The 11696-nt window shown below is 43.3% G+C and overlaps 1 pseudogene; it reads left to right on the top strand.

Annotated features, from left to right (window-relative positions):
* Positions 1–1553: 1553 nt before the first annotated feature.
* Positions 1554–1925, top strand: LOC123939888 (annotated as a pseudogene).
* The last annotated feature ends 9771 nt before the right edge of the window (positions 1926–11696 follow it).

The following is an 11696-nucleotide window of genomic DNA, read 5'->3' as shown; positions in this document are numbered from 1 at the left end:
GGAAAATGAAGTAAGTTTTCTTTTAAAAGAGAAATTTCTTGATTTTTAAACATTGATTTGCTGGTTTTTTAATGTAAAAAATTGCCTTTGGCCGGCTCCCTGCAGTAGAAACGATCTATATATTCTGGATCAGCAGGCTGTTCATTATTTGCTGGTGGCAGGCAACCATGATGGGCTATATCCTCCAACGAGCGGGAATCTGAGGAGGTCAGAGGGGCAGGCCAGACCCAGGCAGGAGAAAGGGTAACCAGAGGAGAGAAACATGTATGCGAGTGTGTGTGTCCGGGAGGGACTGGGAGGGCTATAGACAGCCACGTTCGATAACTGGGTGTAACGTGGCACCCGACAACCTAGCTTCAAGCCCCCTTCACAACAGGAGGACCCCTGCCCACAGCCCTCTACTTAGAAATCATGGCTCCTCCACTGACAGCGGTCGTGGCCGAGGCCCTCTGCGTTTGCGTGGCAGTCACAGCAGTCCCAAGTCTTCGGCCCATCATCTCCTCAGCTTCTGCCAGCTTCCAGATGTTTTCCCTCTACTGGCTTCGGTTCGGCTTCGAAGAGCCACAGAGGTCATTTTTCCCAAGGAGTCTGCATGAAAGGGACCAGCGCCAGAGCACGTTTGACACCCTCTGTGCTTTATTCCCTCTCCCAAAGAGTCTTTTCAGTTGTTTTTTCTTATCTCACTTCCCCATGAACCTTTTTTTTTTCCAAGATTTTATTTATTTGACAGAGAGAGCGAGAGAGGGAACACAAACAGGGGTAGAGGGAAAGGAAGAAGCAAGCCCTCCAGGTGGATCCCAGGACCCTGGGATCACGACCTGAGCTGAAGGCAGATGCTTAACAACCGAGTCACTGAGGCATCTCCTCCCCATGAAATTTTAATACTGTTTATGATGTAGTATGCGTATATCAGTGCTTTATACATAAAAAGAGAAAGGTTTTTTTCACCTCCCCAAACCAGTTTTTGACTCCTTGAGGGCAATACTGCCTTTACTACAAATGCATGAGTTAGAGTGGTGTGTCCCAAGGGGTTCTTTGGCCCCAGGGCACTTGGGTGATATCTGGAGACATTTTCTTTAGGGCCAGGAGGAGCTGCTCCTGGCTTCTAACAGGAAGAGGCCAGGAATAGCTGCTAAAATCCTACAAGGCAGAGGACAGCCCTCTACAACAAAGAGTGCTCCTGCCCAAAATGTCAACAGAGCTGAGAGACCTGAGCTAGGACAGCCATCCCAGCACGTAGCTGGGGAACCAGATTCACAGACACCCTGAGAAAAAGAAATGAAGATCTATGATCAGATCAGTACGGGGAACTCAGGGCTTGGGTTCAGGTTAAACACCCCTCTGTACTGCAGCACCCCTGGGGCTTTCCAGTGCCAATATCACTGTGACCTCTGGAAGCAGATACAGAATAAAAAAGCCCCTAACATACTTGACCAGTGAACCTATGCCCATTATAGAGGGCAATTTATAGAATAAACGTATTTTTAGGTTCTGCCACCGTCTTTCTCTTCAACGGGGTGGCCAGCTGGTTTGGCGGAGGCAGTCTTGCAGAGATGCAGATCCTCGTGAAGACCCTGATGGGCAAGACCATCGCCCTTGTGGCCGAGCCCCATGACATCATTGAGAAAGTCAAAGCCGAAATCCAAGACAAGGAGGGCATCCTGCCTGACCAGCAGCAAGCAAATGATTTTGGCAAGCAAATGGCTGGAGGATGGCCATACTCTCTCAAACTGAAATATCCAGAAAGAGGCTTCCCTGCCCTTGGGGCTTCACCTGCAGGGTGGCCTCATCGAGCCTCCCCTCTGTACGCTGGCCCAGAAACACAACTGCGACAAGATGGTCGGCCCCAGTGCTCCCACTCTGTCACCTGCCAAGAGAAGTGTGGCCACAGCAACAACCTGTGCACCAAGAAGAGGGTCAAATAAGGCCCCTTTCCCCACAGGGTGGCCTCCTGCCCCAGCCCAAAGCCCCGGGGCTTCAAAAAGTTTCCTTTTCATTGACTGAAGCAGTAAATAAATAAATAAATAAATCCCCCTATTTTTAAAGATTTTTATTTATTCATTTGACAGAGAGAGAGATCACAAGTAGGCAGAAGCAGGCAGAGAGAGATGGAGAAGCAGGCTCCCTGCTGAGCAGAGAGCCCGATGTGGGGTTTGATCCCAGGACCCTGAGATCATGACCTGAGCCGAAGGCAGAGGCTTAACCCATTGAGCCACCCAGGCACCCTAAATCCCCCTATTTTTAAAAACGCAGAGTCTGGGGAAGCTTCTGTTATGGAATCCCAGGCCTTGAGGGACAAATGAGAGAGCTGGGGGCTCGGTGGGAAGCTGGGAAAGCCCCGGGCAAGCCCATGTGAGCACCGCGCCTAAGCTTCCGTGGACCCGGCCTGGGAGGAGGAGTGATCCGGTGTTAGGGTTCTAGAACATGTGATAGCCAGAGGTGCCAATGATCGTGTGTTATCACTGGTCATTGTGGGTCCAGAGATGCTCCCATGAAAGGCAGTTAATGCTCCCTCAACTCAATCTGCCTGCGTGAGAAGCATCCCGGGTCTGAACGTGACTTCCAGCCTCTGTGTTGGTCGCCAGCACTTGCTCTGAGGCCTGCGCCGTCTGGCTGTGGATCCCAGTGCCACCAAGTCATAGCTATGTGAACCTCAGTCTTCTGATCTGCAAAAGGGATGATACCGCCTGAGGACCATGGAGAGGCCCAGTGATCTAGTGTTGGTGCCAGAGACAGGCAGGCACTTCACCATAGCGCTGGTGGTGGAAATCAGTAGATAAAACGCACAGTAATAGCTTTCTCTCATGAAGTAGCTGAGCGTGGCTTGTGGCCGGGAGCCACAGCTAGGAACCAGAGATATTTGGATGCAAACTCAGTGGGCCACATTCCATTTCTGAGTTAGTGCTAAGGTGAAGAGCACATTTCAGGTTTTCAAGTTGCAAAAGTTCTTGTCTGGAGAACGTCCGTCTTCCAGTTTGCAGTCATAAGGTTAACTGTCCTGGAGAAACACTAAATAGGTTTTCCTCCCAGGAGGGGTTTCAAAACTAAGCAATACTCCCACCCACCTCCCCAAAAAGATTACGTATTTGGTCATGTCTGTTTCATAGATGGGGAAACAGGAAAATAGGGAGAGGGCCACACAGCCAGAGATGTAGTCAGTAACACGTACACTCTAGAGGCTTTCATACACACCATCTTCCACCGGGCTGAATGAAGAACTCAAACCTGACTAGAGAGGAGCAGACCAGGAAAATAACACTCAGGGCAAACCTTCCCCCAAGGCAAGGTGGTGTGTGGCACCGCCCCAGCAGACAATGGGAAGGAAAGCCGCAACATAAGACTACAGCGCCCTCTGGTGTACCAAACCTTATATCAACACCAAAAACATCCAAGTATATTCCCCAGGCCATTCATACCACACCAGCCCACAGGAACCAGCCTATGTGACCCTGGAAACCATGCCCAAGGCCTTCAGGAGGAGCTCCGTGGAACTCAGCTGCAGAGCAGTGGCAGTAAAACATAAAAGATTTGGGGGCGCCTGAGTGGCTCGGTCAAGCATCTGATCTCGGGGTCCTGGGATCAAGCCCCATGTCAGGGTTCCCTGCTCAGCGGGGAGTGTGCTTCTCTCTCTTCCTCTCCCTCTGCCTCCCCACTCCCACTCGTTCTCTCTCTCTGTCAAATAAATAAATAAAATCTTTTTTTTTTTTAAAGCATCAAAGACTTGTTACTTTCATTTAAAATGAGAAAAGGCTGCCAGCCAGGGCCACACAGGGCATTGCACCCAGGGACAGAGCAACAGCGAGCTGGGCCTGTAGGGGGCAGCTTATGTTTGACAAGGAGGGTGACGTTAGTTAGTTTTCATGGGTTTTCTGCTGATTGGCTAATTTGGATAATTTGAGGTCTTGGGACAGAGGAACTGTCCCTAGCTCCCTGGGGTCTGGTCCCAGGGTGATTAGGGCTGTGAACAGTAGTCCCAGAGCCTAGATGCTGATAAGGAAGCTACTGCTCAAAAAAGGGAACTGATCAGCCTCTAGCCAGGGCCTCAAAACTGGATCAAGTCAGCACTTAAATAAGTCATTTTACAGGGGAGGTCTGAATACACAGACAAAACTTTGATAAGGAAATAGAAAATTGCAAACAATTAAATTACAAATTGATTTTTTTTCTAAATATTTTATTTATTTGACAGAGAGAAATCACAACTAGGCAGAGAGGCAGGCAGAGAGAGAGGAGGAAGCAGGCTCCCTGCGGAGCAGAGAGCCTGATACGGGGCTTGATCCCAGGACCCTGGGCTTGATCCCAGGACCCTGGGATCATGACCTGAGCCAAAGACAGAGGCTTTAACCCACTGAGCCACCCAGGCACCCCTACAAATTGATTTTTAAAGAGATAACTAAAACTCCCTGTACATTTGAAAATTAGAAAACACATTTGCATGGAACCTGGACGTCAAAGAAACTATCACAATGAAAAATAGAAAACACTTGAAACAGAATGATAATAAAGTATCACTTATCCAAAATAGTGGTACGCAGCTGCAGGGGGCCTGAGAGGGTAACTGAGCCCTTACATATTTATATATTTATATCGGAAGAGAAGAAAGAATGAAAATTAGTGACAGCTGTTTGACTAGAAAAAGAAACAGTAAAAAAAGAAATTGTAGAATAAACTCAAAAATGGCATGAGGAAATAAACAATAAATATAAGCAGAAATTAAACACAATTTGAAAGTAAAATAGACCCACTGCAGTATCTGAAAACACAAAATTGACAAACCTCTAGGAAAACAGATAAAGGAAAAAAAAAAGGATACACTCTTGGAACATACAGGAGATACAAATACAGAGCAGAGAAACAGGAGCCCCTAGGTGGCTCAGTGGGTGGAGGATCTGACTCTTGAGTTCTGCTCAGGTCCTAATCCCAGGATCCTGGGATCAAGCCCTGCATCACGCTCAGTGCTCAGTGCAGAGTCTGCTTAAGATTCTCCCTCTCTCTCTCTGCCCCTCCTCCTCTAATAAATAAATAGATAGTTAATAATTTTTAAAAATCCATCCTAAAATTCATATGGCATCTGAGGAAACCTGAAATGGTCAAACAATTTTGAAAAAGAAGAACAAATTTGGAGGTCCCACACTTCCTGATTTTAAAACTTATTATAAAGGGCATTGGTTATATATATATATAATAAAGCTACAGCAATCAAAACAATGTGATATTGACATAAAGACACACATATAGACCAATGAACTAGAATAGAGAGCCCAGAAATAAATCCCCACATATATGGTCAAGTAATTTCCAAAAAAGGTGCCAAGTTCATTCAATTAGGAAAGGACAAGTCTTTTCAACAAATGGTTCTAGGAAAACTGGATATTCTCATGCAGAAGAATAAAGCTGGATCCTTAGTTTCACCATATACAAAAATCAACTCAAAACAGGTCAAAGACCTAAATATGAAAGCTAAAACTATAAAATTCATAGAAGAAAACATAGTGGGAAGACTTCATGGCAATGGATTTGACAGTGATTTCTTGAAGATGACACCGAAGACACAGGTAACAAAAATGAAAATAGATAAAAAGACTATACCAAAATTTAAAACTTCTGTGCATCAAAGGATACAATCAACAGAGTAAAAAGGCAGTCTACAGAATGGGAGAAGCTATTTGCAAATTATATATCTGATAAGAAGTAATATCCAAGACACACAAAGAACTGCTACAACTTGACAATAGAAAAAATAACCTGATTGGGTATTGGTGGTACTGGTACAAGGATAGAAAAATAGAAACAGAATAAAGTATTCAGCAATGAACTTCAGTGACTGTTCCAGAGAGAGACTGACTATGTTTTTTATTATTTAAAAAATCTCCAATAATGTCCTACTCCCCAGAGGACTAGTGTGAAATCCCATATGTGAAATCAGCCACCCACCCCTAACATAACAATATAACTAGAGAGACTAAAACCCAGAGGAGAGCTGTCTCCTCCAAATGCCCCAAGAGATACTTCATCACCAAGGATTACAATTCTTCAGGGCAGAGGCACCTGGGGGGCTCAGTCAGTTGAGTGCCGACTCTTGGTTTGGGCTCAGGTCATGATCTCAGGATTGTGAGATCAAGCCCGTAACAAGCCCCACATTGGGTTCCTCCCTGGGTGTGGAATCTGCTTAAGATTCTCTCTCTCCCTTTCTCCTCCACCCCTCTCAAAATAAATTTAATTTAAAAATTAAAAAAATAAACAATTCTTCAGGGCATATGCTCTGTACCACCTCCCACCCAACCCAACCCACACACACAAACCACCAATCCTGTTTCTGGAATAAGCAATTCCCTCCTTCTACCTTTCAGTCAGTCCTGGCTGAGGCTTTTCCTCCTGAACTCAATGTTCTCTTCTTGATTATACACAATTGGAGACACAAAACATATAAACACACGTATGTATATTTTTTAAAGTATAAACAATGGTAATGTCTCATGTTACATATAAGGGGGACTGTAAGGGAAAGAGAGTAACAGAGACACAGTTACCATGGCATTGGAGAAGCTGACAGGATGAGTTACCTTGAGGAAGGGAGTGGGAAAAAAAATCATTCCTGTAGTGCTGAGAATCCTTAGGTGGGACCTGGGGAGGCAGGAGGTGGCTGCCGTACTCCCACATGGGCACAGTGGTTCTCTCGTGAGAACATTCCAAGTAACGCTTCATATGAAATTACATTTATTTTATTTTTATTTATTTATTTTAAAGATTTTTTTATTTATTTGACAGAGAGAAAGATCACAAGTAGGCAGAGAGGCAGGTAGAGGGAGAGGGGGAAGCAGGCTCCCTGCTGAGCAGACAATCCGATGTGGGGCTCGATCCAAGGACCCTGAGATCATGACCTGAGCCGAAGGCAGAGGCTTAACCCACTGAGCCACCCAGGTGCCCCGAAATTACATTTATTTTAATCATAAAACCTTTTTCATATAATTCTAATGGTATTAGAAAATGGTTGTTTAATTTAGACAAAATGACTTTTTTCTTTCTCTGAACATATTTACAGCTTTATATAATACATGTGTGTGTGTACCTGTATGTGTACCTGTATATAAACACACTCATGAATGCAAAGACCACTTGTGTGAATAATATTTACACCTATACCGGAAGCTGAGGTAATAAATAAAGTCATGTAATAAAATCTATCCATGGTATAACAGTACATCCCAATCACAAAACTCCTCACCCCTCATCTTTTTAGGATCGAGGCCCATTTTCCTTTATGAGGCATGCATACATTGTTAACAATTTCGAGATAATATTTCTTTGAGTCTTGGCTTTTTAAAAGGGGAAAATAAGTGCTGTGAATTGTATAAACCTGGCGATTCACAGACCTGTACCCCTGGGGATAAAAATACATTATGTGTTTATAAAAAAAATAAAAAATAAATTGGTTTCAAAAAAAGGGGGGAATAAGGAGATGCATTATGGATAACTGAATGCCGATAAATGACCCCTTTTGAGAAGTGGGATCAGTTTGGTCAGTTTGGTCAGTTTGGTCAGGGTCAAATTATAATAATAATTCAATAAGCTGAATTATGAAGATTAAGAAAATGTGAAATCATCCACATTACATAATATCAAGATATCACTGTATTAGTTTTCTGATGTGGCTGTAACAAATTATCACAAACTAAGTGCTTAACCAACATGAATTTATTACAATTCTGGCAGTCTGACCAAGATCAGAAATCATTTTCAACTGGGGGTTCGTAGGGCCAGTTTCTTCTAGAAGTTCTAGGAAAGAATCTGTTTACTTGCTTTTGCCAGTTCCTGGATTTCACCCACATTTGCTGATCATCTCATGGTCTCTTTGTCTCCAAAGCCAACAGTGTATCGTCTTCTCATCTCTCTCACTCTTTTTATAATGACCTTTGTGATTACACTGAGCCCACTAGATAATCCAGAATAATCTCCCTATCTCAAATCAAATGTATGGAATACCTTTGGAATGTAAAGGAACACATTCATAGTTTGTGGGATTTAGGATATAAACATCTTTAGGGGCCATTATTCTATTTACCAAATCATATTCAGTAATATCATCACTGATCTCATCAGAAGACTAAGTATTGAGAAACTGTCATTGTATAGTAGCAGATACAAGTTTTCCAAGATTACAATGTTCACCTGAAAGTTCCCACTTAATCATTAGCAATAATTACTGTCAGCTGTTTTACTTGAAATAACAGGCTCACTTCATTCATTTTCAATAAAATGTCTACAGAATACTTACTTGGATAGTTATACATAGTAAGTCGTTCAGGTAAGATGGAATTCCATGTGAATAAGGGTAGAGGTAACAATCAGTTTTTCCGGCTTCATCGGGAGATGCCGAGGTACAGCTGGCACTGGGATCACTTGGAGAGGTGAGGAGAGTACAGTTTTGTGTACTACCTCGATTTGTCTAAAGGTCCCAGTGGCTTTACCCCATTCTTTTTGTACCATCAGGACAAATATTACCAGAGTGAAAAAGATAAAGTTATAGTGTTATTTTGAATGTAGTTTGGATATCAAGAATGCCCTGGACAGGGTCACAGGGATCTGCTGTCTGTCACCCCCAAGGGACTTAAGACCACTCTTGGAAAATTGCTATTTTCGGGAAAAGTGCCACCGGATGGCAGCAGGTAGAGCAGAATTTCCCCGTTTACGCTGGCCATAATTTAAGAAAGTTATTTCAGGATAAATTTAAAATTTTGTCATTAAAGCTCAAAGACAGCATTTCTTTCCAGAAAATATACTTTGAAATATATAATAGAATTCTGAGAAACAAGAGCTATTTAAGCTCGCAACTGAAACAAGTATACTTTTGGGGCGCCTGGGTGGCTCAGTGGGTTAAGCCGCTGCCTTCAGCTCAGGTCATGATTTCAGGGTCCTGGGATCAAGTTCTGCATTGGGCTTTCTGCTCAGCAGTGAATCTGCTTCCCTCTCTCTCTCTGCCTGCCTCTCTGTCTACTTGTGATTTCTCTCTGTCAAATAAATAAATCTTAAAAAAACAAAACAAAACAAGTATACTTTTGCTTGAGACCTCACACTGTAGAGTGCAGAAGGGCTGTGAGCCTGCTTCTCATTTTCTCATTCTTACTAAGAACACTAAATAGCTTTGATAATGTTAATTTGGTCATTTTATTAAATAAAACCAAATTTAAGTATTCTACCAACTGGAATTACCATAAAATTGCGGAGTTCACCTACAGAAAGGATCATGTCTAAAGTTTAATGAAGCTCATTTTTTTCTTCTAAAAGTTAGATCATTGGGGCACGGGTTGGTGGGAGGAACATGCAACTCCTAATCTCAAGGTCTTGAATTCCAGCCCCACGTTGGGTGTAGAGATTACTTACACATTTTTTAAAACAATTTTTTAAAGGTTAAAGATCAGTCTTTTGTTTTCCCTTTCTCTTTATTAAATCTATCAGAGCACTAAGGAAGAGCTCAACAAAGAAAGAAATTCATGTCCATTGGACCTCAGCATCTCTATTCATCTTGAGTTTTTTCAGTTAATGCATTTTTTATCTACTACACAGAGAAAAAGGTTTTGAGTTTTATTTATAAAACATCAAGTTTTCATGATGAAAATCATGAATGATCCCGGAAGGCATGAGATGCAACAGTGGAGAAAAATATAATAAACACTTATTTCCGAAGGAAAATTAGCCTAATAAAACAAAAATAAATTGCATAATTTGAAGAGAAGTAGATATGAGGTAGAATTAAAATATCATTCAAAGATAAAACATAAGCCACCTGGAGCTCTCTCCTTCGCTCTGCCATCGTGGTGTGTGCCCCTGACTTCCTCAAAATCGTTTCTCATAAGACCTTCGGGATCAAGGGATTCCTGGCCAAGAAACAAAACCAGAATTGTCCCATTCCCCGGGGGATTCAGATGAAAATTGGTAATAAAATCAGGTGTAAGTCCCAGAGGCAGCACTGGAGAAGAGCCAAGCTGGGTCTGAAAGGGACCACCCAGGAGATGGGTATTTGTGCTGCAGAAAGGTCACACGCTCATATCCTGTCACTCTGTAAGCATCACTTCCAGGTAGATGTTTACATATTTTATTGGGGAAGTGACTTCTTTGTTACTACACTTCTGCTCTAGTATGTTGGCTCGGTGATAAAAATGGGAGAACTTCCATTTGAAAAATAAAATAAAACAAACAGGAGAATGATCAGAACTAAAGTGTTCCACATTTTAAAAGTCCTATATTAAAACTTTATTAGTTAACTTTGTAGTTTAAATTTTAAGGGAAAACCCTAAAAGGATAGAATATAACTTTTTTTTAAGATTTTATTTATTTGTCAGAGAGAGAGAGTGTGTGTGAGCAGGGGGAGAAGCAGGCAGAGGGAGAAGCAGGCTCTCAGCTGAGCAAGGAGCCCCATATGGGACTCAATCCCAGCACTGTGATCATGACCTGAGCCGGAGGCAGACACTTAACGGACTAAGCCACCTAGGTGTCCCTAGACTATAACATTTTAAATAAAAGAAAAAATATAAAGAATAAAAGTGTCTCCATTCAAAAGTACTATCACTACTTAAAAGATGGAATATTGGGGTGTCTGGGTGGCTCAGTTGGTTAAGCGTATGTCTTCAGCTCAGGTTATGATCACAGGGTCCTGGGATGGAGCGCTGCATTGAGCCCTGCATTAGCATGGAGCTCCCTGCTCAGTGAGGAATCTGCTCCTCCCTCTCCCTCTGCCTCTCCCCCTGCTCATGCTCTCTCTTCCACTCATGTTCTCTCTCATGCTCTTGCTCTCTCTCAAATAAACAAATCTGAATACAAAACAAAATGGAAAACCATAATCTCACTGCGTCTGCTTTCAAATTGAATGGTAGCTCCCCCTCTGAGCGCAGTAATGCAGACCAAGGCTCATCTAGTAGGTTCCACATCCTTTTTTTTTTTGAGCCCCTGATGGTTTTCTGCTGCCTCAAAGGCCAGTCTTCCTCTTCCTCCAAGCACACAGGGCTAGCTGAGCCAGCCTGTAGCACCGCTTCTTTGGATTTAACCCTGACAATTCTTCCTCCCAACCAAGTGAGGATAAAAGACACTAGGGAATTTCCTCTTTGCATCCAAGGAACTTTATATGATACACAAGTACCTTTCTTCAAAACCTGAAGAATAAAACAGGCAGTTTTATCTTATGATCACCTGTTTCAATGTGAAGTCGAGGAGGTCAGTGTTCATCAAAGAGCAAATCCAATCACCTGAAATGGATGGACGGTTAATGAAACATCTTAGTTCTCCAGAGCACAACCCTTTGATGCCAGAAGAGACCCAGACCCCAATGGCCTTATCCCCACCCAGCCCATTACAGTTAGACAGAGACTCACTGAGGGGAAGAAACTGCCCAGGGCATCAGCCAGAGGTGTTTTTATCCCATGAGGCAGATTTGAGGGGGGTGGGGTAAGCCTTGGTCACCCTGTAACCCACCCTGCAGTGTGCACCCTGGTGCTCTAAGGGAATGAGGCTTGGTCCTCCCACTGACCTCTGAGCCTCTGAACACCAACCTCCCCTACTCCAACCCCAACACAAAACCCAGTAGCTGGCCAGCAAGGAGGAAGAGAAAATATGTGGGCCAGTGGGTAACTGCTGAAAGGCTTTTTTCTCTCCAGTCAGCTCACAGGGAACCCATCTGAATGGCACATGGAGGGTGCTAGCCT

This window comes from Meles meles, chromosome 4 (assembly GCF_922984935.1).
Source record: "Meles meles chromosome 4, mMelMel3.1 paternal haplotype, whole genome shotgun sequence".
NCBI lineage: Eukaryota > Metazoa > Chordata > Mammalia > Carnivora > Mustelidae > Meles > Meles meles.
Note: the sequence above shows the minus strand (reverse complement) of the source record. Positions and strands in the feature narration are given on the sequence as shown.